This window comes from Ovis canadensis, chromosome 3 (genome assembly GCF_042477335.2).
Source record: "Ovis canadensis isolate MfBH-ARS-UI-01 breed Bighorn chromosome 3, ARS-UI_OviCan_v2, whole genome shotgun sequence".
Lineage (NCBI taxonomy): Eukaryota > Metazoa > Chordata > Mammalia > Artiodactyla > Bovidae > Ovis > Ovis canadensis.
The window spans coordinates 38,369,887-38,396,690 of record NC_091247.1 but is presented as its reverse complement, the minus strand read 5'-3'; the positions used below and the strand labels follow the sequence as shown (position 1 = coordinate 38,396,690).

Genomic DNA, 26,804 nt, shown 5'->3' with positions numbered 1-26,804 from the left:
TGAGTGAACTCCGGGAGTTGGTGATGGACAGGGAGGCCTGGAGTGCTGCAATTCACGGGGTCACAAAGAGTTGGACATGACTGAGCAACTGAACTGAACAGACTGACCAAATAACTGACTGAGTCTATTTAAGATCTCTAAATGTCTATTACAAGCCCTTTCCCCCTTCCTGCCAAGTAAACTCACTCCCTGTTCTTCACAGTTAAAACCATGGTCTTTCACAGGATGCGACAGAAATGGACAAGTCACAAAAAGCCTTCAAGTCCTCTAAGGTGGGGCTTTGTGGGTGGAAGATGCTATCTGTTGCTGTTCAGAGAACACCAAACCTAAGGGAAGGTTCAACACTGAGCCTTTCCATCTAGTTTATGATTAGCTCAGCCAACTGAGTTAATAAGGCCAGCCAACCAAAGATCTCACTGATGACAGTAAAGACATATATACCAGGATCTCAAAAGGCCTGAATCAAGAGTCTCAGTGACTTCTACCTGCTTCAAGTGGTCTTTTCCTATCCTGGCTGAGAGTAATATTCAGAGGGAGTAACTGGCTTCCTTTCCCAGCTATGTCCTTCACACTCAGTCACCCACCCTGGTAGATTTAAATGAGTCTTCACCTGCAAGACAGCCCTGCCCAGAACATGGGTTTATCTTCACCGAAGGGGTGAAGACAATTATTACAGTCTGGACTGACCATGAGCTATTAAAGAAGAAAGATTTCATAGGCAAAGTAGAAAATTTATAATGTCATATCCATTCCATAAGAATGAGCTCCGTCCCACTTAGCACTGATGCCTGTATGTAAAGTAAAATCCTGAACTAGCAGTGAGACTGGAGACTAGTGCAGAGATGAACTAGTCCCAGAGTGGGAGAGATGGGGTGCTCAAAAGTGCTACAGAAATCCCGGAAGAGGTCAAAGCCAGGGAAAAAGCCTCAGAGAAGCCCTCTTTCCTTGGATCTAGAAGCCAGTGGTTTCTGTGGCCATGATGGCATCACCCATTTCAAATGGAGGAAAGGAGAAGAGGATGTAGAAGTGTGAAAAATAATGTAGCATCCCTTCCTTCTTCTCCACTGGGGGCTCTACTCCAGATCAGAGCTGCCCTTATGCAGACACACAGTAAGCAATCAAACACATGATGTGATTCCAGCAGAGAGACGGATGAGTGGCAGGTGCTCAGAGGACATCTGTTGAGAAAGGAGCTCCAGGAGAGATTTCCCTACCCAAGAGAATTTTTCTCACTGACTGTCACATTACCTTCACCTAGAATTCCTTCATTTGACGTCCACTGGTTTGGGATAAAGCCTTGCACTTTCAGAAACTGTGTCCCATCAAACACTATATTCTGTCAAATTTTAACAGTCAAAGAAAAAACAGTCCTTCAGTCACAGAAAAAAAAAAAAGGCTCTTTAGTTAAGTCAGTCTCAGTTCAGTTCAGTTCAGTCGCTCAGTCGTGTCCGACTCTTTGAGACCCCATGAATCACAGCACGCCAGGCCTCCCTGTCCAGCACCAACTCCCGGAGTTCACTCAGACCGACGACCATCGAATCCGTGATGCCATCCAGCCATCTCATCCTGAGTCGTCCCCTTCTCCTCCTGCCCCCAATCCCTCCCAGCATCTGAATCTTTTCCAATGAGTCAACTCTTCGAATGAGGTGGCCAAAGTACTGGAGCTTCAGCTTTAGCATCATTCCTTCCAAAGAAATCCCAGGCTTGATTTCCTTCAGAATGGACTGGTTAGATCTCCAAAGGACTCTCAAGAGTCTTCTCCAACACCACAGTTCAAAAGCATCAATTCTTCAGCGCTCAGCTTTCTTCACAGTCCAACTCTCACATCCATACATGACCACAGGAAAAACCAGAGCCTTGACTAGATGGACCTTAGTCAGCAAAGTAATGTCTCTGCTTTTGAATATACTATCTAGGTTGGTCATAACTTTTCTTCCAAGGAGTAAGCGTCTTTTAATTTCATGGCTGTAGTCACCATCTGCAGTGATTTTGGAGCCCCCAAAAATAAAGTCTGACACTGTTTCCCCATCTATTTCCCATGGAGTGATGTGACCGGACGCCATGATCTTCGTTTTCTGAATGTTGAGCTTTAAGCCAACTTTTTCACTCTCCTCTTTCACTTTCATCAAGAGGCTTTTGAGTTCCTCTTCACTTTCTGCCATAAGGGTGGTGTTATCTGCATATCTGAGGTGATTGATATTTCTCCCAGCAATCTTGATTCCAGCTTGTGTTTCTTCCAGCCCAGCGTTTCTCATGATGTACTCTGCATAGAAGTTAAATAAGCAGGGTGACAATATTCAGCCTTGACGTATTCCTTTTCCTATTTGGAACCAGCCTGTTGTTCCATGTCCAGTTCTAACTGTTGCTTCCTGACCTGCATACAGATTTCTCAAGAGGCAGGTTAGGTGGTCTGGTATTCCCATCTCTTTCAGAATTTTCCACAGTTTATTGTGATCCACACAGTCAAAGGCTTTGGCATAGTCAATAAAGCAGAAATAGATGTTTTTCCGGAACTCTCTTGCTTTTTCCATGATCCAGCAGATGTTGGCAATTTGATCTCTGATTCCTCTGCCTTTTCTAAAACCAGCTTGAACGTCAGGGAGTTCACGGTTCACTTATTGCTGAAGCCTGGCTTGGAGAATTCTGAGCATTACTTTACTAGCATGTGAGATGAGTACAATTGTGCGGTAGTTTGAGCATTCTTTTGCATTGCCATTCTTTGGAATTGGAATGAAAACTGACCTTTTCCAGTCCTGTGGCCATTGCTGAGTTTCCAAACTTGCTGGCATATTGAGTGCAGCACTTTCACAGCATCATCTTTCAGGATTTGAAACAGCTCAACTGGAATTCCATCACCACCACTAGCTTTGTTTGTAGTGATGCTTTCTAAGGCCCACTTGACTTCACATTCCAAGATGTCTGGCTCTAGATTAGTGATCACATCATCATGATTATCTGGGTCGTGAAGATCTTTTTTGTACAGTTCTTCTGTGTATTCTTGCCACCTCTTCTTAATATCTTCTGATTCTGTTAGGTCCAGACCATTTCTGACCTTTATCGAGCCCACCTTTGCATGAAATGTTCCCTTGGTATCTCTAATTTTCTTGAAGAGATCACTAGTCTTTCCCATTCTGTTGTTTTCCTCTATTTCTTTGCATTGATCACTGAAGAAGGCTTTCTTATCTCTTCTTGCTATTCTTTGTAACTCTGCATTCAGATGCTTTTATCTTTCCTTTTCTCCTTTGCTTTTTGCCTCTCTTCTTCTCACAGCTATTTGTAAGGCCTCCCCAGTTATTTTGCTTTTTTGCCTTTCTTTCCCATGGGAATGGTCTTGATCCCTGTCTCCTGTACAATGTCACAAACCTCCGTCCATAGTTTATCAGGCACTCTATCTATCAGATCTAGGCCCTTAAATCTATTTCTCACTTCCACTGTATAATCATAAGGGATTTGATTTAGGTCATACCTGAATGGTCTAGCGGTTTTCCCTGCTTTCTTCAATTTAAGTCTGAATTTGGCAATAAGGCGTTCATGATCTGAGCCACGTCAGCTCCCGGTCTTGTTTTTGTTGACTATATAGAGCTTCTCTATCTTTGGCTGCAAAGAACATAATCAATCAGATTTCGGTGTTGACCATCTGGTGATGTCCATGTGTAGAGTCTTCTCTTGTGTTGTTGGAAGAGGGTGTTTGCTATGACCAGTGCATTTTCTTGGCAAAACTCTATTAGTCTTTGCCCTGCTTCATTCCGCATTCCAAGGCCAAATTTGCCTGTTACTCCAGGTGTTTCTTGACTTCCTACTTTTGCATTCCAGTCCCCTATAATGAAAAGGACATCTTTTTTGGGTGTTAGTTCTAAAAGATCTTGTAGGTCTTCATAAAACCGTTCAACTTCAGTTTCTTCAGCATTACTGATTGGGGCATAGACTTGGATAACTGTGATATTGAATGGTTTGCCTTGGAGACGAACAGAGATCATTCGGTCGTTTTTGAGACTGCATCCAAGTACTGCAGTTTGGACTCCTTTAAGTCAGTCTAGAAAATGCTGTATTCTCTATCTCCCTTTTTGAGTTTTGTAAATGAATATTAAAAGCTCTTCCTGAGGCAGAGGCAGCTGGAGAGCTAACATGAAATTCAGGACAAGGGCTTGGCTACGCCTAAGAGCTTTGTTCCAGCAGCACAGATAAACCAACCAGCAAGACATCCAATTAGCCCAAACAGCAGCAGACGAAGTTCAGAGTAGTCAACACGAGATCAGTGCATGGGCAGAACTCTACCTGCGAAGCCTACCTGTAAGAAAAGGAGAAGGGACCTGGCCTGAAAGAGAAAGCAAAGGCCACAGTCCCTGTGTTATAGTCCTGGTTAGGGCTAGGGGCTCCTCCAGGGAAAAGCCAAAATACAGGTGAAACGCAGGAGAGGCAGAGACTAGTCGACCAGACCTGTCACTCAGGGAACACGCCCAGGAGTCCCTCCCTAGGGGGGCACTGGCTTCACAATCCTCATGGTCAGCAGACCCAACTACACGACTGGATCTTGGATGTGAGGCTGAGGCGGCTGGAGAGAGAGGTAGACGTGTGGTGTAACCAGAAACTTCCAAAAAGTTGTGTTGATTCCACATTAAACTTTAGGAGGTAAGGGGTCTAGGGAAATGTGCAAAAGAAGTAAGAACCTCAGAGGCCTGAATGAAGCCAAAAGTCTGATCCAAAGAAAATCCTCTGGAAATGTGGGTAGAAATGTGGACAGAGTAAAATTGAAGCCTGAGAGTGACCAGCATCCACGAATTCAACTGTAAGGAGTTGAGAAAAGCACTGAGATGTGAGCTGTCAAAGACTCCCTGGGATGTGTGGATTTCAATTACAAAGGCATTTTGAGAGCCTTTGTAAATGGTAAATGAAAAATGAACAGTCAACCAGGAGTGAATTCAATCCAAAACGGTTAAAGATCTGACTCCTAGGTGTTATGCTGGCATCTCCGGCTTAGTTACTTGGCTCCACAAATTAGTGAACAAGGGGGAACTGCACCTTTGTATTGACACCTCAAATGCTTTGTCACTGCTTTGGACGTGGCTTATTTTACTTCCTGGTAAAGCCTGATCTCAGCATAGCTCATTGGGAAATCCAGACCAGAAGCTGTCTATGACCAGCGGCCACAGAGGAAGCGCCTACCCATGTCATCATCAGTGGTTTCTTTTGCGCCACCATTTTACACCATTTCTGGGAAGCTGCCTCCTGCTTCCTAAGATCTGTGATGGCCTTGTCTGAGGACATCAGAGAAAACCACAGACTCAAAGGCCCTACACTGCTTGTCACATTCTGCTCATCAGCTGTTCTCCAGACATCATCATGACCGCACAGGCAGCACAGTGGTGGGGAAAGCTCAAACCCAGCTCCTCCTCGAGCACAGGAGCCTCCATTCTCACCACTCTCAGCATCTTGTCTTTCCTCAGGCAACTCTAAAGAACACAAAACAGTTCTCGGGGACCCAACTTCTCCTTTCAGGGCCCTAATCCCAATTTCAATGGTGAATCCTTTGATTCACCATCACTATGACTAGGGGCACAATGCTTTCTCCCCTCTGTCCCTGCCTTAGTCTAGTTCTCAGAAATCAATTTTAAGAACTCATTCATACTTCCACTTACATGACCAAGATGTTTCATAATCAAACCCTTTCCTGGAGTCTTTTCATTTTTAATAGGGTCTCAAAAAGCTTACATCAAGGGGAGAAAACGTCACTGGTAGAATTCCAAGCAATAACAAATAGTTGAGAAAAGTCTTTGAGGGGCAAGATGTATTCTTGGTGCCCCATGAAATTGTATCACTTGACAGACCAGCCCTGTCTCTTCTTATTTCATCACCTGACACTAAAGCTGTCTCCTCTGCCAGGCCAGAGGCCAGGCTCCCCTGGATCTGGGCCAACACTCACCGCCATCTGGTCTCCCTTGGAAAGGCAAAAGAGAGACACCTCTTGTTTACTCAGTAATAACTCACTGTAATAGTCATGTAACAGGTGCCACCAGCTCCCAATACATGCAGTAAGGCCACACCACACCCTCATCTCTGCTGCCATCGTGGCATATTCCCTAGAACACATCAACAGATTTTATTTGGATAATAGGAAGGCCCTCTTAAACTGTACACCAGTGTTACCAGTGGTGTTTTGACAGTATAAGTTACACTACAATGAAGACCTAAGGTAAAGAACAAAGGCTTTTTTTAAATCCTTCCCTACAGTCAACTGTTGACTTTCCCACATAAGTTGTTGCAGCACACCTATATACAGAACCCACTCCTATTCTACCAACAGGGTACTCTGGCTAAGCACGTCTAAACAAGCAGAACTGTGAAGTAAAGAAAGGTGGCATCTCCCCATCTTCTCTTCTTTCCCCACCATCCTTTCTCAAATCTTGTCAGAGATAGAAGAGTTCTATGAAAACAGTGTGAGCTTTGGAACTGGACAGACCTGAGGAGAAATAAATCCTAACTCAGCCTTTTATTAGCTGTCTGACCTTGGGCAAGTTACCTAACTTCTCTTTCAGTTTGCCCATGTGCAAAAATGGAGATAATATTTCATTGATTTGCATTATGATAACTAAATGAAAAAATATACAAAAACATCTAATTTATGTCTGGCTCTCCAGAGATATGTTTGTGCTTCCCAATCTGGCTCAGTACGTACCTGGTCCCTTCATGTTCCTTTCTGGTTGTCCAAGGTGTGTGCCCCAAACTTTCCCTTCCCTTTCCTAAACCCTATCAAAGTTTCCATTTCTCACAAGAGCTGATCTAAATCACACTGCTAAAAGGAAAGCAATTCTGATAAAATGAAGTTGTTAGGTAGGTAGAATAGGGAAAAGGAGTCCAAAATGGCAGTGGACAGGCAGAGTACATCGTGAGAAACGCTGGGCTGCAAGTAGCACAAGCTGGAATCAAGATTGCCGGGAGAAATATCAATCACCTCAGATATGCAGATGACACCACCCTTATGGCAGACAGTGAAGAGGAACTCAAAAGCCTCTTGATGAAAGTGAAAGAGGAGAGTGAAAAAGTTGGCTTAAAGCTCAACATTCAGAAAACGAAGATCATGGCATCTGGTCCCATCATTTCATGGGAAATAGATGAGGAAACAGTGGAAACAGACTGTTATTTTGCGGGGGGCTCCAAAATCACTGCAGATGGTAACTGCAGCCATGAAATTAAAAGACGCTTACTCCTTGGAAGAAAAGTTATGACCAACCTAGATAGCATATTGAAAAGCACAGACATTACTTTGCCAACAAAGGTCCGTCTAGTCAAGGCTATGGTTTTTCCTGTGGTCATGTATGGATGTGAGAGTTGGACTGTGAAGAAAGCCAAGTGCCGAAGAATTGATGCTTTTGAACTGTAGTGTTGGAGAAGACTCTTGAGAGTCCCTTGGACTGCAAGGAGATCCAACCAGTCCATTCTGAAGGAGGTCAGCCCTGGGATTTCTTTGGAAGGAATGATGCTGAAGCTGAAACTCCGGTACTTTGACCACCTCATGCAAAGAGTTGACTCATTGGAAAAGACTTTGATGCTGGGAGGGATTGGAGGCAGGAGGAGAAGGGGACGGCAGAGGATGAGATGGATGGATGGCATCACTGACTTGATGGATGTGAGTCTGAGTGAACTCCGGGAGTTGGTGATGGACAGGGAGGCCTGGAGTGCTGCGATTCATGGGGTGGCAAAGAGTCAGACACGACTGAGCGACTGAACTGAACTGAACTGAACTGAAAAGACAAGGAAGGGAAAAGCCCACAAAAACAGAACAAAAGAAGGTCCGAGGACCAGAGTGAGGACCTCAGGTAAAACAAACAACACTCCTGGCTGGCCCAATTTACACAGGACAGGCCCAGGGAGATAAACATATAAAGAGAGGAGCCAAAGCTAGCTCGCTCTCTCTCCCGCGCACTGGGGCGCTCTTCTCCTCGTGTCTTCGGATCGACGTGTCCTCATGCCTCGAAGATGGATTTTCCTGCTATCTTCTAAATAAAATAGAGCTGTAACACTGAGCTGTAACACTGATTTGTCTTAGAGCAATAACATGGTCCATTCGAGACCTGAGAGCTATAACACGGTCTATCCAAGACCTGAGAGCTGTGACATGCCGAGGGGGCTTTAATGTCTGTCACTACAAATCTTTGTTGTAACAAGACAAAGAACCAAGGAACATACTCTCGTGTGACATCTATGGTACCTGGTCTCTTAATGCCCCTTTCTGGTTGTCCAAGGTGTGTGCCCCACACAAACTTTCCCTTCCTTTTCCTAAATCCTATCAAAGTTTCCATTCCTCACAAGAGCTGATCTAAATCACACTGCTAAAAGGAAAGCAATTCTGATAAAATGAAGTCAAGTAAAACATGGATGATACTGCTACGGTTCCTATATTAACTCTGTGGGGGATGTTTCTTCACTTAAAAAAAAGTAGGGACACGGAAATTCAAATGAAAGGGAGGACTTCTAATAATGAGACTCCTAGAGGACAGGAAACCAGCGTGTTGGCCTCTTTCCCTGCAAGCACAAACTCTGTGCTAAGGATGAGAAACCTCAGCACTAAAGAACACCATCTCAGATTGCTGAACACCACACCTCAAATCAACAGGTCCAGAATAGAACTTGGGAGCCCTGGCTACTCCTTCTGCTCTGGCCAGCACATACTACTTCCTTAGCCAAGAAGTTACGGTGGAGCGTTTTTTCCTAGGAGGTTTCCAACGCTATTTTAAACTCTATGGAATCAAGCAGTAACAGGATGTGATTACATTTATAACCTTGGAACAGCCTGTTTGAGGCCTGAGCTCCACTTCCAAATGGTCTCAACAAGGTCCATATTAATATAGGGGCAAAGTGGGCCTGCATCTTGACATCTTTCTCAGTGATCTAGGAAGGAAGAACAAAGGGAAATTTCTGGACTTTCCACATCCAGAATCATGAAAGCAGATTACATTTCATTTATTACTGATTTAATTTACTACAATGAAAAATTGGCCTAACTGTAATCACTTGGCAATGCTAAAGTAAGGACTTCCCTGATAGCAAAATAGGTAAGAATCTGCCTGCCAATGCAGGGGACATGGGTTCAATCCCTGGCCTAGGAAGATTCTACATGCCACACAGCAAGGAAGCCTGTGGATCACACCTTCTGAGCCATCGCTCTAGAGCCTGCAAGCCGCAACTACTGAAACCCATGCACTCTAAGGCCTGTGAACCACAACTACTGAGCCCGTGTGTGGCAGCTACTAAAGCCCTTGCATCCTAGAGCCTGTGCTCCACAAAAAGAGAAACCACCACAGCGAGAAGCCCAGGCAATGCAACAGAGAGACAGCCCACTCGCTGCAACTAGAGAAAGCCCATGTGCAGCAACAAAGGCCCAGTGCAACCAAAAATAAAAGAAAGAGAACTTTCAAAATGCTATGCTGGCTCTAAATCCCAATTCAGCATGGGAATTCTCACTGTGAGGAGCCCTGCAGCAGTGTACACGTTCTATGTGACTTTCTCGGCAAGGCCCCAGGGAGCCCAGAGCACTAGCCCAGGCTGGGCTGTCAGTGGTCTGGACACCACTGGGGGATGAAAAGGGCTGGCTGGCAGGTTCAGCAGATGGAATTACGAGGAAATGAAGGTGAAATTCAAGGCCAGGGAAGGGCTGGTTCAGGCAGTATTACCTGACAGCGCATGTTCAGGGAACTGCGAAAGCAGAAACAACAATAATCAATGTTTTAAATTATTTTCTATTCATCCAGGTAGTCATTCTGGTAAATATCAAAATTTTGCTGGATTTTCCTTATACTTTGCTAGACTTCCTTATACTTGTGTTTAATATTGTTTCTGAAATATATACTCAGGGCTGAAATTATGAGGAACGTCATAATCTTCCAATGAACATGAATCTGAGCAAACTCCAAGGGAAAGTGAAAAGACAGGGAAGACTGGCATGCTGCAGTCCATGGGGTCCCAAAGAATCAGACATGACTTAGCAACTGAATAACAACTGTAACAACGATAATCTTCCCATTGCTTAGACCTCTAAAGTTCTAAATCTGGTCCCTGGCTTCAATATGAAGCAAGAAAAAGCAGGATTCCAAAACTTTGTGGTCAATATTCACTCCTTCATTCAATAAACATTTCTTGATGGGCTAATAAGTGCCAAGTCTTTACTCAGTCCTAGGATACAGCAGCAAACAAAACAGATACACAGTCTCGTAAGAGGAGCTGAGAAAAAGATTAGGATCCAAAGGAAAATGTCTATACGAGAAACAGGTAGGATTCTGTGGCCAGCATTGGGATGCAAGGGGAGGAAACCTCTTCTGGGATGCCAGCAGAAGAGACCATGGCAGACAAGGTGCTGTTCAGGGAGATGAGCAGGGTCAAACAATGCCCTTATCCTCCCATTCCTTTTATCAAGGGAGAGAGCCACTGCAGTGGGTTGAGTTAATCAAGAACAAGTGACCAGGGTCCTCACAGTGCTACCAAGAAGCTGCTCCTTCTCTGCTCACGGCCATAGACTGTGAGACGTGGCATATAAACTGAGATGTGGCATATAAACTATGTGTGAGATCCTGAAAGCGCCAAAGAAAAACAAGACTTGAGCTGTCTGCTGGCAGGAATTCTAGGAAATACAGCAAGCCAGAAATGGGAAGCATAAAAACACTTGCCAGAAGAAGCTTGGTGACCCTCCCCTGACCTGTCACTGATACTTCCCTGACACGGCAAGGAAATGAAAAAAAAAGTCTGATTTCACCTGCAGGGGTATGGTCAGGAAGAGACCTGCTGAAATCATCAGGCTTCAACCAAAAGCCTCCTGAGAGGTATGCATTTCCGCTTTAGAGTGGGAAAAGGGCAAGGAGGGGGAAATGTTGCAGCCTGCTATGTTACAGGAAAGGAGACCTCTGAGTAGCTCAGCCCCAGCACTACCATAAGAGGAAGGCTGTAGTGAAGGTGCAGAGCTGATAAGAACAATAGCAAAAGATGCAAAGTGAATGCCCAGGCATCAGAGCAGTGGCCTAAAGAGATTTCCAAGTATTTGACCTCTCCTGGCCTCAGTTTCCTTATCTGAAAACAGAGATGACAGTAAGAGCATGCACTGGTTTCCTAGAGTTGTCGTAACAAATACTACAAACTGGGTGGCTTTAAACAATAGAAGTTTATCCTCTCACATTTCCAGAGGCTGCTGCTGCTGCTAAGTCACTTCAGTCATGCCTGACTCTGTGCGACCCCATAGACGGCAGCCCACCAGGCTCCGCCGACCATGGGATTTTCCAGGCAAGAGTACTGGAGTGGGTTGCCACTGCCTTCTCTGGTTCTAGAGCCTAGAAGTCCAAAATATAGGGGTCAGCAGGGCCACACTCCCTCTAAAGGCTCTAGGGAAGAAACCTTCCTTGCCTCTTCCAGCTTCCAGCAGGTGCCAGTAAACCCCACCTACATCTCAACATGGTTGTCTCCGTGTTGTCTCCCACTTATTATAAGAATACCAGGCACTGGATTATGGCCCAATCAAGGAATGACTTCATAACTTGATTATATCTTACAAAGGCCCTATTTCCAAATAAAATCACATTCTGGGTGGATATGAATTTTTAGGGTAACACCATACAACCCTTCCACATAAAGAATTTATATATGTAAGGTACATAGAACAGTTCCTGGTAAATGCCATGTATGAGTTAGCTACCTTTTGTCATCATCTCTGGCAGATAGTAGCTGCCATGAAATATGTGGATGCTCTGTTGTATATGAATCACCCTCCTTCCATTTTGAGTCAGAGGCAAGAAACTGGATGGGACTAGAGTTCCAAAAAGAGCAGATGAGGACAGAGGTAGAACATGATGGGTGTATTACCACTGAACAACCCCCGCAACCAACACCCTATCAATATACCTAGGCTGGAGGGAGGAAACACCTGCTACAGTCACATGTTTTTTGAACAGAACTTATCATTCCAAACTAACGATAGCCCTATCAAAGCAGTCTCCAAATAAGGACCCACTTAGGAGGAGCTTCCAGAGCCAGGAGAGGTGCTACACCAGTGAGCCCAGCAGCTTCATCACACAGTCAACTGAGTTCTGATCCCAAACTGCTTTATACAGCATATTCATCCCAGAGTCATGCAGATCCAGGAACTTCCCTGGCAGTCCAATGGTTAAGACTCTGTGCCTCTACTGCAAGGGGCATGGGTTCAATCCCTGGTCAGGGAACTGAGATCCCGTGCATGACATGTGGTGTGGCTGAAACGATATACAACGAACCAAAGTGAAACGAGCTGAAACAAAATAAAAGAAAATGGAGCTTTGCTATTTGCTATAGCTAGAATACCTTACTTTCAAAATTAGGGGAGGGGAGAATAGATTAAAGGCTCCTGTTCTTACTCCTTCAGTAAAGGGGTTTGGGACACTACTGAAAAGAAACAGAGCCAGATCAACTGCTATCTTCATATCAAAATAAATTTCAGATGGATCAAAGATTTAAAAATACATATCCATACAATGTACTCAAAGACAATAACTTTTTATAATTTTGAAGTCGGAAAGAATGCCTTTTCTAAACATTGGCCTAGCAGCAAATATAAGGGAAAAGATGATCTCTGACTACCTGAAAATGTCAAACTCTTATCAACAGATAAAAACTTAACAAAGGTGAAAAACGAAAGACAAACTGGGAACAATATCTGCACCATATACAACTGTGAACACTTCCGGTCTTACAAATTATTTTAAAAAATACTAGTAGGAAAATGTGCAAAGGACATGACATGAATGAGTGACTTAAAAAATACATACATCTGCCCCAAAGATACTGGATTTATATTTATAAAAGATGTTTAATCTTTAATATTCACAGAAATGTACACTAAATCATATTTATTGCCATGTTTCAGTTACTATTCAAAGCATTTTACTTGGACTAACTGATTTATGTCTCATGAAACAGGTGCTATCATTAACCCTACTTTAGAGAAGTTAAATGACTTACCCAAGGTCACATAAGTGACTGAGTCAGAATTCAGTCCCCATCAGGCTAGCTCCAGAGTCACAGCCTCAACTACCACATTACAGTGATAAGACCACATGTCATCTGTCAGGTGAGGAAGACAAAAAACACACAAGCCAGAGTTACTGATGATATGGAGAAACAGGCAATCCCATGCACTGCTGGTGTTAACATTCTTAAGTATAGTTTGGCCCCATGAACCAACATTTTAACTGTGCATATCCTTCATTTTGTGTGTGTATGTGTGTGCATATCCTTTAATTCAGGCATTCCATTTCTTGAAATTTATCTGAAGGAGATACATAGACAAGAGTATAAAGATTACATACCAAAGTATTTTCTAAAGAATGTATATAATATCGCAGATATAAACCTCAATGGGCATACCAAAAATCCAACAAATTCATTCATTCAGAAAATATTTATTGAGCACCACCTGTATACCTGGAGCTGGTACTAAGCTATAGGTACAGAAAAAGTAGATTAAAAAAAAAAATCCCTATTTTCAGGGAGTCTACATTCTAATGAAGGGTGTTAGGCAATAAATAAGAAAAAAAAGTAGTATAGCATGTTGGGGTAAACACTATAAAGAAAAGTAAAGGAGAGAAGGGAGAGGGTAAAGGAAGGGGGATTGTTACAACTTGAAGTAAGAGCATCAGGGAAGGCCCTGCTGATTAGAGATGAGATAAACAGATTAAATACTAAGTAATATGCATTATGGTATATCCATACTTGGAAATATAATTCAGCTATTAATTCTATGTTTACTGACATGAAAAGATGTCTATAACACACAATCCAACAAAAAAAGATTCTCACTACACACAAAAAATAGGTAATTATGTAAGGTAATGAATGTGTTAACCATACTGTGGTAATCATATCAAATCATCACACTGCACACCTTAAACATACACAATGTTACATGTCAATTATATCTCAATGAAACTAGGGGGAAAAAGGAGAAAAGGATTACAGGACAGTTTTAAAGAAGAAAAACAGTATTAAGGTATGGATCCATTCATGTGAAATTATTAATACATGTGCGCACATGGTTACGCTCTAAATGGGAAAGAAAACAACACAGAAAGGTTGATAATACCAAGCAAGGGTCTAGGCTGAGTGCCAGATAAGTGGTACGGGCAGCATATGTTTGTTCTTCCACCTACTCATTCACTCTCCTCTGCACACCTACGCTTTGATCCAGAAAGGATTATAAGGACAGCAAATCCACAGAGCCCCACAAGTTCATTAACTCTCCCCATCCTCCTGCTCTTCCCAGAAGCCAGGACAGTGATAGTATGAAAGGAATAAAAGTTAAAGATGAAGAAAAGCTGAGAGGTCATAACATGGATGGAGGGAAGCCCCCAGAGATTCAGATTCCTCTACCTCAGCACACGGGAAACATCCTGGGAGGTGTATTTCCTCCCTGCAAATCTCTAGGATATGAAGCAAGTCTATCTGATTTAGATTCTCTAGTCCAGCTCCTACTATACCCCAACGGCCTTGCAGGGGAGCCAAGAGCAAGACTGACTCATTCATAGGGCAGTGACAAGCCACAGCAGGCCAGAACACTGCCCCTGGCATACCAGTGCCCACATCTTCCTTGGAGGAGAAAATGACACAGAGCTGAGCCCTTTTTGCCCCCTACTTATCCCTCCCTCCATGCCCGGACCCAACAAGCTACCCTGGCTATGCCATGACACCCTAGAGATAAAGACTTCCCCACTAAGTTTCTCAGGCCAGGTCTCCACCAAGAAAGCTTCCCGAGGTGACCAGCCATGCCAGTTTGATAGGAACATTTTCAGCTGGGATGCAGTTTCGAGTATATCCCTAGGTCCAGATATTTTGCTCTCAAATATGTGGAAGCAGAATATACTTCTGGTTTGAGCATAAAGCCACAAACAAGAAACTGGCAACTTCCTAAAGGTGGAATCCATGTTGCTATTCCCTACTTCTTTAGCCTGAGGGTAACCATGGAGGCACATGAATAGAGATAGGGAACCTAGGGAAAGACTTGACTATTTCAAAATATTTCTCAAACACTATCTGTCGCCTTTTGGATACCTACTCTATGCTAGGCTCTATGTTAAGAGCTTTCATATACTTACACCAAAAATGACAAATTACTCTTATCAAACATTCCTATTATATGCTACTAAATTTAGACACTTAAAGCTCATACAGGTCCAGCTACCCAGGTGATAGCTGAATATCCAGGCTTAAAATTAGGTTGAGGGTAAAAATCTGAGACTCTCCTCCAGGCTACAACACAGAAGAATCACTATGTTACTACTATCAGGCCACAGCCTCAAGGCCCCATTCCAGCTTCTGCTCTCTCTCCTGGGCTTTCAGAAGGTAACATCACACACACACACACACACACACACACACGGCTTTCAGAAGGTAACATCACACACACACACACAAACACACACACAAATCTTGAACACATTTAGTCTGTAAGTAGAAGAAATTCTTCACTAGTGAAGTGTAAGGTGAATCAGAGAAAAACCAAAGCAATCATCGCTTCAGCAGAAGAGTCTCTTTCTTTATCTAACTCTCTCTAGTCTTTTCTGAATATGCAGTTATTGAGCAGCTATTATGCTTATCACTATAGGATATAATCGTAAGACATGCCTCCTGCTTGCAAGAATTTTACTCTATTTAGAAAGACAAAATCAACACACAAGAAACCTGTCACTGAAAAAGGCAACTCCAATGTATATGTAAAACTGAAGTAGACTGACAGATACAGAAGACAAACTAGTGGTTACCAAAGAGGAGAGGAACAAATTAGGGATCACAGATACAAACTACTACGTATAAAGTAGATAAGCAAAAAGGATACATTGCATGGCACAAGGAATTGCAGCCATTATAACAGCTATCTTAAAATGGAGTATAATTTGGAGTATAATTTGTACACCATGCTGTACACCTGACACTTTATAATATTGTAAATCAACTACTCTCCAATAAAGAGGGGAGGAGCAGTAAGATTTCCAGTGCAAGAGTGGTGCAAGTGACACAAATGGAGGGGTAAATGATGTTAGACAAATGGTACACATAGGTATCTTCAATTTCAAGCACAATCTCCCTTTTGTCCTATTCTTAGTAGAAATGTGTCTTACTTCAAGAAAAATCTGAAATACAAAAATCCAAGACATAAAATTGGGAATCATTCACTAGAAAAAAGGATTTCTTTGCTGTAAAGTTTAAGACAGATAAGATAGTAAATTTTATGTGTTTTTATCACAATTTTTTAAAAAGCCAATGTACACAGGGGTTAAAAATTTCAGCAACACAGGAAGGTTAAAAAAAACACAGAAACAAACCTCCAGAAGTAGTCTTTTCCTGGCCAGTATATAGAGTCCTCTCCTTTTTTCATACAAATACTAATACTAGCATGCCATAAACTCTTATCTTGCTTGCTTTAGTTTTCTCTTAACAATAGACCTTAGAGATTGCTCCGTATCTATGTATTGTGTGTGTGTGCACATGTGTGTGAAAAGGTGGGTATATCTTTTTAAGTGCTATATAATATGGTGCTATCCACCATATCAACTAGTCCCTTATCAACATACAGTAAGATATTTTTTATCCAAATGTGTTAACAGCTTTGCACACCAATTTTTGCATACTTTTCCCCCACAACAAAAATGTTCAGATTTTACCCTTCGTAATACTTCCAAGCAACTGTGCTGTGAGCTAAGCCATGTCCAACGCTGCGATGCTAGGGACTTTAGCCTGCCAGGCTCCTCTGTCCATAGGATTCTCCAGGCAAGAATACTGGAGTGGGTTGCCATGCCCTTCTCCAGGGGATCTTTCCAACCCAGGAATTGAACCCACATCTTTTATGTCTCCTGCATTGGCAATCGGGTTCTTTACTACTAGCGCCACCTGGGAAACCCAACTATGAATGATAACTGTCATTTGCTTTAGTTTGAATTTAACAGTGCTTCACTTAGGCTCATCTCCACTAGGCTGTATGTTGTGGTTGTCACAAGGAATCACCAAAGGTATGACTGATGAAGAAACGGAATACACACACCATCCTCTGAATACTTTGTTCATCCTTCATTCTATCATCTATCTTTATAAATGGTTTGTCAATGATATAGCAGTCCTCCCTTATCTGTGTGGGATACATTCCAAATCTTGGAACCACGGACAATACCAAACCCTATATATACTATGTTTTTTCCTATAGCATACACAGCGTAGGTATGCTGAACTAAAGGATGATTCACATCCTGAACAGGAAGGAGAAGGATGGCACAAGATTTCATCACATTACTGAGAACAACATGCAATTAAAAACTTACGAATTGTTTATTCCTGGAATTTTCCATTTAATATTCTCAGACCTGAAGTATCTGAAACTGCCAAAAGCAAAACCTCTGATGAGGGGGAACCACTTCTACCCTTTACTGTATTTAATGCTCAGAAAATTAAAAATATACATACATACATACACACACCCATTCATTACTTAAGTAATTTTTTCTAAAAACACCTCCTTCACTTCAGAGTCTCTGAGTCTGCTATTTGGTGTCTTTTAGAGAAAGCACAGTAAGACAGAACGACTGAGGGCTCTATAGACTCACAGGGTTTCAATCTCAGTTATTCCAAGTTAATCCACTTCTCAGAGCCTCTGGCTTGTCATCTGTAGACCAAGGGCAATGCCCTGTATCTCCCACATAAGGAAAATTGCCATACAGGGTGAAAAGTCCATTCAAGAGGACCAAAGTACTTTCTCTATTGAATTAGAACTGCCTGGGGAAGTCCAGAAATTGCTCAGAGAAGTGGTAAACAAGAAGAAGGAATCTGATCAGTCAACGAGAGAAAGGCTGCCTCTGGCAGAGGTAACAACACACATGCCCAGGGTAAGAACTGTGCAGAGCCACAAAGTGCCATCGCAGGTACTAATAAGAAGGTGAAAGGCAACTTAATTAACAACTCCTTATTGAGTACCTCTACACACTAGGCACTGAAGACAGAATCATGAGCAAGAAGGTCCCTGTCCTCATGGAGCTTATAGTGTAGTAAGAGAGAAAGAGTAAAAAGCAGTTAAGTGGTCTAGTGGAAGCAAACAGGGTGCTATAATAATGTGGTGTGCTTTACATAGAGAGGCCAAAAAAGACCTCCAAAATGAGATAGTGCTCAACTGAAACCTAAAGGCAAAGGATAATGAGGTGAAGAACAGGGTAAACAGTATTCTAGGCAAAGGCCTGAAGCCAGAGAACTGAAAGCAGGTGATGATGCATGCAGGAGATAAGGGGAAGAGGGACTTGAAATGAGACTTGAAATACAGGGAGGAACCAGATCTTACTAGGCCTTGTAGGCCACAATTTGAGCCAAAATGTGCAAGACTTTGTTCCAACCTGAGACATCTGGACCTGACTGTATAGGTAACACAAATGCAACACAGGACTTTAAAAGGAGAGACGAGGCTGGGTTGTTTTTTAAGGACAGTAGAAGCTTTTTAGAGGATGGCTGCAATAGGGAGTGACAATAGCTTGGAGACCAAAAGACAGCCTACATTAGGGCACGGTCACTGTGTACAGAGAGACAAGCATCCCAGAGGCAAATCTGAAGTGCAGTTGACAGCCTTCAAAGTCTATGTTCCATTCTGCTTTCTCAGTCCAAAGCCTAAGTCCCCAGTATATTCCAGAGCTACTGACCTGCAGTCTACCGGGTCATTAAGGCCCTCTTACCAGGTAGAGTCTGCCTCACTGGGAATGTGTGCCTACCACCAGCAATGAGAAGATGAGGTACACAGAGACAGTTATCCACTGTCCTCACTGGATGACCGGTGACAGTCTAAGTTTCCTGGGACCTCAGGATCCAAGTAAAGAGTTCAAATCCTTTTCCCTCCTCTTTAGGGGAGGGTTAAGGGGAAGGTGGTCAAAAGAGTCCTCTAAGTCAGAGTTTCTCCAAATACGGTCTGTAGATGATGACTGGTGTGAGAGTCACCTAGAAGGCCAATCAAAATACAGATTCCTGCTTACCACCCATACCAATTTAAACAGGATAGCAGGAGTAAAGACCAGGAATTTGCCTTTTTTATTTTATACTGGAGTATAGCCAGCCGATTAACAATGTTGTGACAGTTCTAGGTGCATAAGAGAGTGACTCAGCCATATATATACATGTGTCCATTCTCCCAGGAATCTGCATTTTAGATAAGTATCCAACTCTTCAACACTTGCCTCCATGGGTAATGCTGATATATTAAAGCCTCAAAACCATAGCTCTAGGAATAGGGCTAATGGAGGAAAGCTGACTGGCAATGTCAAAACCAGGAGACTGCACAGAGCCAAGACTCAAGCTGGGCAGGAAATAAACTAAAAAAGGAGTCAGAAGGGCTTATGAAATTTGAAGGCCCCCAAAGCAGAAAATAGAAGGCAGGACATCAGAGCATGGGGATTAGAGAGCAGAGGAATCAAAGACAGGTAGCACTTTTGGGGCAATCACTAACGATGGCCATGATCTCCAGCTGCCTTACATTGAGTTTTCCCAGGAAGCACTAGGAGGGGAGTGCAGAGGATTCATCTCACACAGACCAGCTGACTGGGCCTTGGATGTCCAGTATGTGCAGACAAGCACTCCATCCAACCATCATAAGGGAGACAACACCACTAATCAGTAAGTACTGTTTCTATCCCAGTGATTCCCCTTTAGCATCCACCACAATGCCAGTTACTGGTCAGGCTGTAGAAGAGCACCAGGCTACCAGAAAAACATATAGAACACCTCTAAAGGGTAATAACTAGCCCTACTCACCAAGATTCCTTACTTGGCACATCAGAGCCCTCTAACATTGCCATAAACTCTAGGACAACTCCAGGTAAGAAACTTTGAAGCCCACTGCCTTCAACCTTCAGATCCTACCATCCATGCACACCCAGCCAGCCTTTCACTACTCTTTACTAGGCCTCACCAAGAGTCCCACCCTATATTCTACACTCCCATGTCCCTCAAACTTCAGAGAGAAATTCCACAGATTCAGGTTACGCAGGAAGTCCTGAACTCCTGAGACTAGCTCCTATGCTTAATTTGGAGGGAGGAGATAGCCTGAAGGACTGCTCACCATACCTGAAGGGAGAACCCTCAGCCTACCAGAAGGGAGCATGGAGATTGCTGAAGGCTTCTGTACAGGAAACTTATTAAAAATATGAGCGAGTTGAGCCTAATACATTTAAAAGGAGGGAAGGTAAGCTCCTAGGAGCAGAAATTAAAGCAGGGGCAGGGTAAGGTAAGATAGGATTTCTGGGGATTTGACTTTAAGTAGCATATGAAACACAAAGCAACACAAAATTTAGTTCAAACTTTTATGTGTTAACTACCTGATCCTTCCTATAATCCAACAGCTGGTTTTACACTAAAGAAGTAACAATGCTAGAAGGTAATTTTAGTAATTCCAAAGATTATTTATGGCTTTAATCCTGAACTGCTTGCCCTATCCCTTCTTATACTCCACCCATGATCCTGATTCTCTAGGTTTTTCACCTAATGATTCAGCTTCCAACTTCATCCTTGCCTCATCTTATTATCCCTAAGCCTTTTGCTTCTTTCCCTGCTTGCTTAGGATTGCACTCCACTCTCCGCTATTCTGCCATCAAACACTCAAACAATCCGCCTATTCAGATCCTCAACCATGATCCTAGGTACTCATGCCCCTTTCATGGCCAAGTCCCCGTGGCCATGACCAAGGATCGATAGGAGATACCCAGGCAGTGGCGGGGCATTTAAGGAAGCATGTTCTGAGCAGATTAAACAGCCTATGTAAAGTCCCTCCAGCAAGAAAGCTTAACTGAAGAGACCTGGGGATGACCTGGGGAGGTCAAGGTAGAGAGTACACCATGGCAGATGATGCTGGAGAGACCAAGAAGAGGGTCTTGTAAGACATATGAAGCTGTTTTATCATTCTCTTAACAAGTATTCACTGAATGCTTACAATGTGCCAGGCATTGTTCTGTTTTACTGCTGAAAATAAAACAGACAATATCCCTACTCTCAGAGAATTTACATTCCAGTTGGTGGAAACTATAAAGAAATATGTGGCTAAACTAGAAAAATATCACTTATGAGCAAGTGCTATGTAAAGAAATAAATAGGTGATGTCCTGGAATATACATATATAAGGGGCTACTTCATAATCATTAGGTGGTCAGGGGAAAGCCTCTCTGAGGAGATGACATTTAGAAGTAGCTATCCAGGGACTTCCAGGTGGTCCAGTGGTTAAGACTCTGCACTTTCAATGCAGGGGGTGTAGGTTCAATATCTAGTTGAACTAAGATCCCATATGCCACATGGCACAGTCAAAAAAATTTTAAATAATAAAAAAATAAAAGTAGGTATATCTAAATAAAAAGGAATGAGCCATTCAAAAATCAAGGGGAAAAGCATTCTAAGTGTGGTAAGAGTACATACATGCAGAGGAGTTAGATCATGATCATTCTTACATTTTATAAAAATCACTCTGGCTGCACTGTGGAGAATGGAATCAAGGTAGAGGAGAATAAAATCAAGACTGGAGACAGAAATGAAAGTGGATGGACATGGGTTTGGGTGGACTCCGGGAGTTGGTGATGGACAGGGAGGTCATGGGTTCGCAAAGACTCGGACACGACTGAGCGACTGAACTGAACAGAACATTAAGAGGAACAAAAAGCAGACAATAACAATGGTGATAATAGCTAATACTCACACAGCACATTCTAGATGCCTATCCATTGTTCTAAGCATTTTACATACATTAATTCATTTAAATCCTCACAAATACTATATTTTATAACTTAGAAAACTAAGGTACAGGACAGCAGCAAGGAAGAAGAAAGCAACTGGATCCAAGAAATACTGGGGAGGACAAGTCCTATGACAGGCTGGCTGTCAGCTGGGAAGCGGAGAGAGGACTTGGAATGACCACTAGGCTTTGGGCCCAGCAACTGCATGGGTGGTGGTGCTATTTACCACGTGACAGGACACTGGAGGAGAAGCAAGAGAGGCAGAGCAGGAGCTGCATTCTGCTGAGTCTTCAAAACGTCCCAGTGAAGTTGTCCGTGTGAACAATTGGATAGTCTGGTCTGGAGAGTGATCTGGGCATCATCCACGTGCAGACGGTAACTGAAGTGGTCAGAGAGGCTGAGACCACCTAGGGAGTATAAGAAGAAAAGAAAATGGAAAAAAAAAGGCCTAGAAACAGAATGATGATTTTTAAACCACAAAAAGTTCAATAAAAAATAAAAAAATTTAAACTACATAAGAAAAAAGAGAAACCAAAAAAAGTTTTAAAAAGACAAAAAGAATCACTGACAACAGAAAATTAGAAATACCTTAATGTCCCTCAATAGGAAAAAAGGTAAATAAAACATAATACATCTAGTCTATGAAACACTATACGGTAGCCAAAAAGAATGAGACCTATCTTCATGTACCAATATGGAATACTGTCAAGGCACATTACTGAATCAAAGAAAGAAATACATGAATGATACATAAAATGTGACCCCATTTGTGTAAATAAATAAAACACAAAAATAGCACTTTAAATTTTTTCTGGGTTCATACGTATGTATGAAAACACAAAGTCTGGGAGGTACATTCTAAACTTAACAGGTTGCCTCTGGAGAGGGAAATGGCAACCCACTCCAGTACTCTTGCCTAGAAAATTCCATGGATGGAGGAGCCTGGTGGGCTACAGTTCATGGGGTTGCAAAGAGTCGGACACGACTGAGCAACTTCACTCTGGGAATACAGAAATAATTGAAATAGGACAGCAGGAGTATTTAAAACACCTATAAGGTTTTGAAATTAACAGTTTTTAACATATTCATATTTTAATTCACAACAGAAAAAGGTGCTCCAAAACCGGAAATTCATACTTGTGTAAATTGTGGAAGATTTTAAATGTAGTGTGATTTCGACAATATTTTAAATTTTAGTCACATTTTATTCTGATGAGAATTTTTATCAAGATGTTGAGCTTTTGTTTTTTGAAACTAGTCTGTCATAACTAGTACATAATCATAGTATTTATTTTCTAACACTACTGTGAGTGTGTAGACTTAAATTTACTGCTAAGAGAACAATTATTTGTAAAATAATATTAAATCCAGTATTAGCTGTCTATTTCAGACACTACTTGCAGAGATCTATGTTACATTTTTTAAAGAATAACCCTCACGGTTGAAAGTAAATGTACTCTTTGTCTTGGTGCAGCTATTAGTGTTCTAATAAGCATGAGGTTCTATTAAGGTGGTGGCAGCTGGAGGATAATATTGATTCCACTGGGAAACTTAGGTTTGCATAAACTTTTGGGAAAATAGTTTTCTTTGTACTGCTGAAGTTTCTTTTTGATATAGTATCTTTCTAAAAGAAAAGCATAAAGGAGAAATTGAAGCCTGTACCTTTCCTCAACTGACCAGCATTGTATTCATGAATACTGTGTATCTTCCAATGGACAGTGTGGAAGCTGTTCATTTTTCAATCTGAAGTAAAAATACTTTCAAAAACCTTTTTAAAAACCTACATGTTTTGATTTTTTTAGACTATATTATTATATTGTCTACAAAATTAAAGATCAGTTTTTCAAAAAAAAAAACGGGAATTCCTGCACCTTCTCAATTTTGCTATGAACCTAAAACTGTTTTAAAAAAATAACTCAGTTTTGAAACACTGGAAAAGAGGGAGCCTACAAAGGACATCCTTTACTTCAAATACTAAACTTTCTGTTTCTTCCACCCTCGACTGGCCTTGATGTTTAAATCTTCCGGCTTGCCATCTCTCCATGTCTGAGAAGTTAACACCAAACCCCCTAATTCTATGCTCTAGCCTGAATCCTTGGCCCCAGACCAAGTCTGGCCACAGTTCCCCTAGACTGGGCCAGAACCCCTGGAGGAGGGTGAAATGCCTAAGTCCTGAACAAATATGAGAGAATGAGTGTGAAGACGCCAGCTTCAAAGACAGGAATCAGGTGGCCTTGCTGGCCAGCAGCAATCTCAAAAGGGAAAAAGTACTTGAAGATCTGGAAGCAGCTCTGCAGTGCTGGGGGATGAGGCTGGGGGACAGTCAGACAAAATCAGGGGATGCAGTGTGGGACAAGCTGAAGAGATCGTCAGCCCCACTCATGAAGATACGAAGCGCAGTGAGACAATATGGTGGAAACCACATTCACAGCAAAAGGAAGAGGGGAAGCTGCGTTCTATGAAGGGGCTGGGGCATGGTGGAAGGTTGTCTAGGCATATCTAGAGGAGTCACTGCAGATCAAAGCAGCAACTGCAGGAGGCACAGCGTGAAAGGTTAGAAAATTTCTGGAACAGCAGAAAGAGACCAGGGACTTGGCTCCTTCCTGAAAAGAAAGAAGGTTCTACAAATGAGGAGCAAGGACACTGAAATAAAGCCTTTCCTTCATCAATAAACCAAAGGCAGAGAAATCATGACAGATCTCTGGTGATTGTGCTCTTAACCTCCTGAGGATGAAAGACGATATATTTGGTCTACATGTTTTCCTGGCTACCCAAAGAGATGACACTGCCTAGGTCTTACCCAATAGCTGACTCACCGTCAATTAGTCTCTATCACAGCCTGCTGTGCCTCACGCATCACATAGTCACATACCGAACAACTCTGAAAAGAAAACAATCTGGTGTGAGCTGTCAAAGTCCTCTCGGTACCTGACCTCACCCTCTGGGGTAGGTTTCATTTCAAAACTGAAAGGGACTGAAGGGCTGGGGAAATCCAAAGATCAACAGAGCCCAAGAACAGGTGGTTCCCAGGAGAAAAGGGTCCCATGCTGGAATTCAAAACAGAAACCAGACCACTGATAAGGCAGTTAATGATGTCTGTCTCCAAGCCTTCAGATGCCATTTATACATTTCCCAATATTTACAACAGAGAATGACCATGATAATCCTACAGCTGACAACTAAAAATATAGTTCTCCAAATACTCAAAAAACTTCTTGGCTTTATTAAATTTTAGAGCTTTGGGGTATCTCCAATAGCTGGGGTATTGGGGGGATTTCTTAATTCTGCAGTCATTCACATGGGCCACACTGTAATAGTAACGAATTCTATCACCCCCTGTTCTGTCTTCATCTTCTCATGAACCCTTGGAAAAACTCTTGTCCCACTAAAAAATCACCAATCAGTTCATGATGGCTCTCTCACTACAGCAATAGTGAATACAATGAAAGTGTACCTCATTAAAAGAGTCAGTTTATTTTCTTGAGATTCATTTTAACTACCTGAGTGACCCTTAGGTAAGTCACTTAACCTTTCTGGGCTCAGTTTCTTCATCTACAAAGTAAGGGGGTTGGAAACAGACATAAGGAAAGCAATAAAACTTCCCTTAACTGAGAAAAAACTTAGGTTTTTAAGTCTAAAAGGTTCATCAAGTGGCAAGCAGAGGTTCTTTTTTTAAATACCATATCTAAATCTATCATGATAAAACACTAAGCATGAAGAAAAAACAAACTTTCAAAGACAAGTGGCTATTACTTACAAAGGGAAAAGAATCCTATTGAAACTGGACTTTTAATCTTAGTCACTAGAAATTAGACAATAGAAAGCTATATACTTTGTAGTGTGTGTGCTCAGTTACTCAGTCTTATCCAACCCTTTGCGACCCATTGTACTGTAGCCCACCATGCTCCTTTGCACATGGAATTTTCCAGGCAAGAATACTGCAGTGGCTTGCCACTTCCTACTCCAGGGCATATTCCTGACCCAAAAGTCGAACCCACGTCTCTTGCATCTCCTGCATTGGCAGGCAGATTCCTTACCATTGCACCATCTGGGAAGCCACACTTCGTAGAGACTAGGACTACTATTCAAGAATCTTAAACCTAGCTGACATCATTCACACATGAAGGTACAAGATACACACCCACAAAGTAAATAAATACATGGACCCTGAAAGTGGCATCTAAGCCCCTTTTCTTAAAAAAAAAAAAAAAATCACTCAAAGTGTCCTAGTCAAATTAATATTTAAGGAACTTCTTCCCTGGCAGTCCAGAGGTTAAGACTCTGTGCTTCCACTGCAGGGGGCACAGATTTGATCCCTGATATAGGAATGCTGCGGAGCGCAGCCGTCCCCCCTCCAATTAATATTTAAAATTGAATCAAAGCTGAGAAAGACAAAGAATACGTGAGACATGTTTCTCCTCCCCCCAAGAAAAACCATTTAATGAAATTTACTAGGTGACTTCAGACAGTGTTTCCAAGTACAAAGAGAAACTGTCCTATTCACAACCCTCCCTGACAGTCGGGTTTGTGAGTTGCTCATCACCTAGTGGCCTGACGAAGTAAATGCAGTTTCATCAAGTGCCCGGATAAACTTCCCGACATTTTGTGATCTCTGGCAGTATATACGGGCACTGCAGTATATACGGGGGCTACAGCCTGATGGCCTAGAGATTCTGAGCAGAGAACTGCAAATCTGCCAGACTCGCAGCGAATTGAACAGATTCAGTTCACTATCCATTTGTTCTCCAAGAATGTGGGAACGGCCCACATTTTGTGCTAACTAATCACAAGAAGTGCAAGGCTGCACTTGCAAACAGTGAGAGAGACAGATCGCTTTTGTGCTGACCAATCTGAACTGCAAGCTTAGATGCTATGAGAAAACTGCAAATATTCCTTATAAATAGGAAGAGTGTCTTCAAACATTCTCACAATTGGATATGGAAGATAAAGGCTATAACCGATGAGAACAGATCGCAATTAGATTTCAATTCAAAACAAGAAATAATTTTCTATCAAAAAGAGCTACTCAACAATATAATGGAAGAAACCATAAACAAAATG

General features: G+C 42.3%; 1 long non-coding RNA gene across 7 annotated transcripts in view; it reads right to left on the bottom strand.

The window, feature by feature from the left end:
- LOC138436781 (uncharacterized) overlaps positions 1-26,804 on the bottom strand; it is a 60,791-nt gene that overhangs the window by 21,030 nt on the left and 12,957 nt on the right. For 4 of the 7 annotated variants that reach the window (XR_011255595.1, XR_011255592.1, XR_011255593.1 and 1 more), the window contains exons 4-6: positions 24,560-24,624; positions 21,970-22,150; positions 12,973-13,074 (exon numbers count right to left, since the gene is read on the bottom strand). This is a non-coding gene — a long non-coding RNA (uncharacterized lncRNA). The remainder of the gene's footprint in view (positions 1-12,972; positions 13,075-21,969; positions 22,151-24,559; positions 24,625-26,804) is intronic. The other 3 variants (XR_011255594.1, XR_011255596.1, XR_011255597.1) reach the window with 1 other exon arrangement.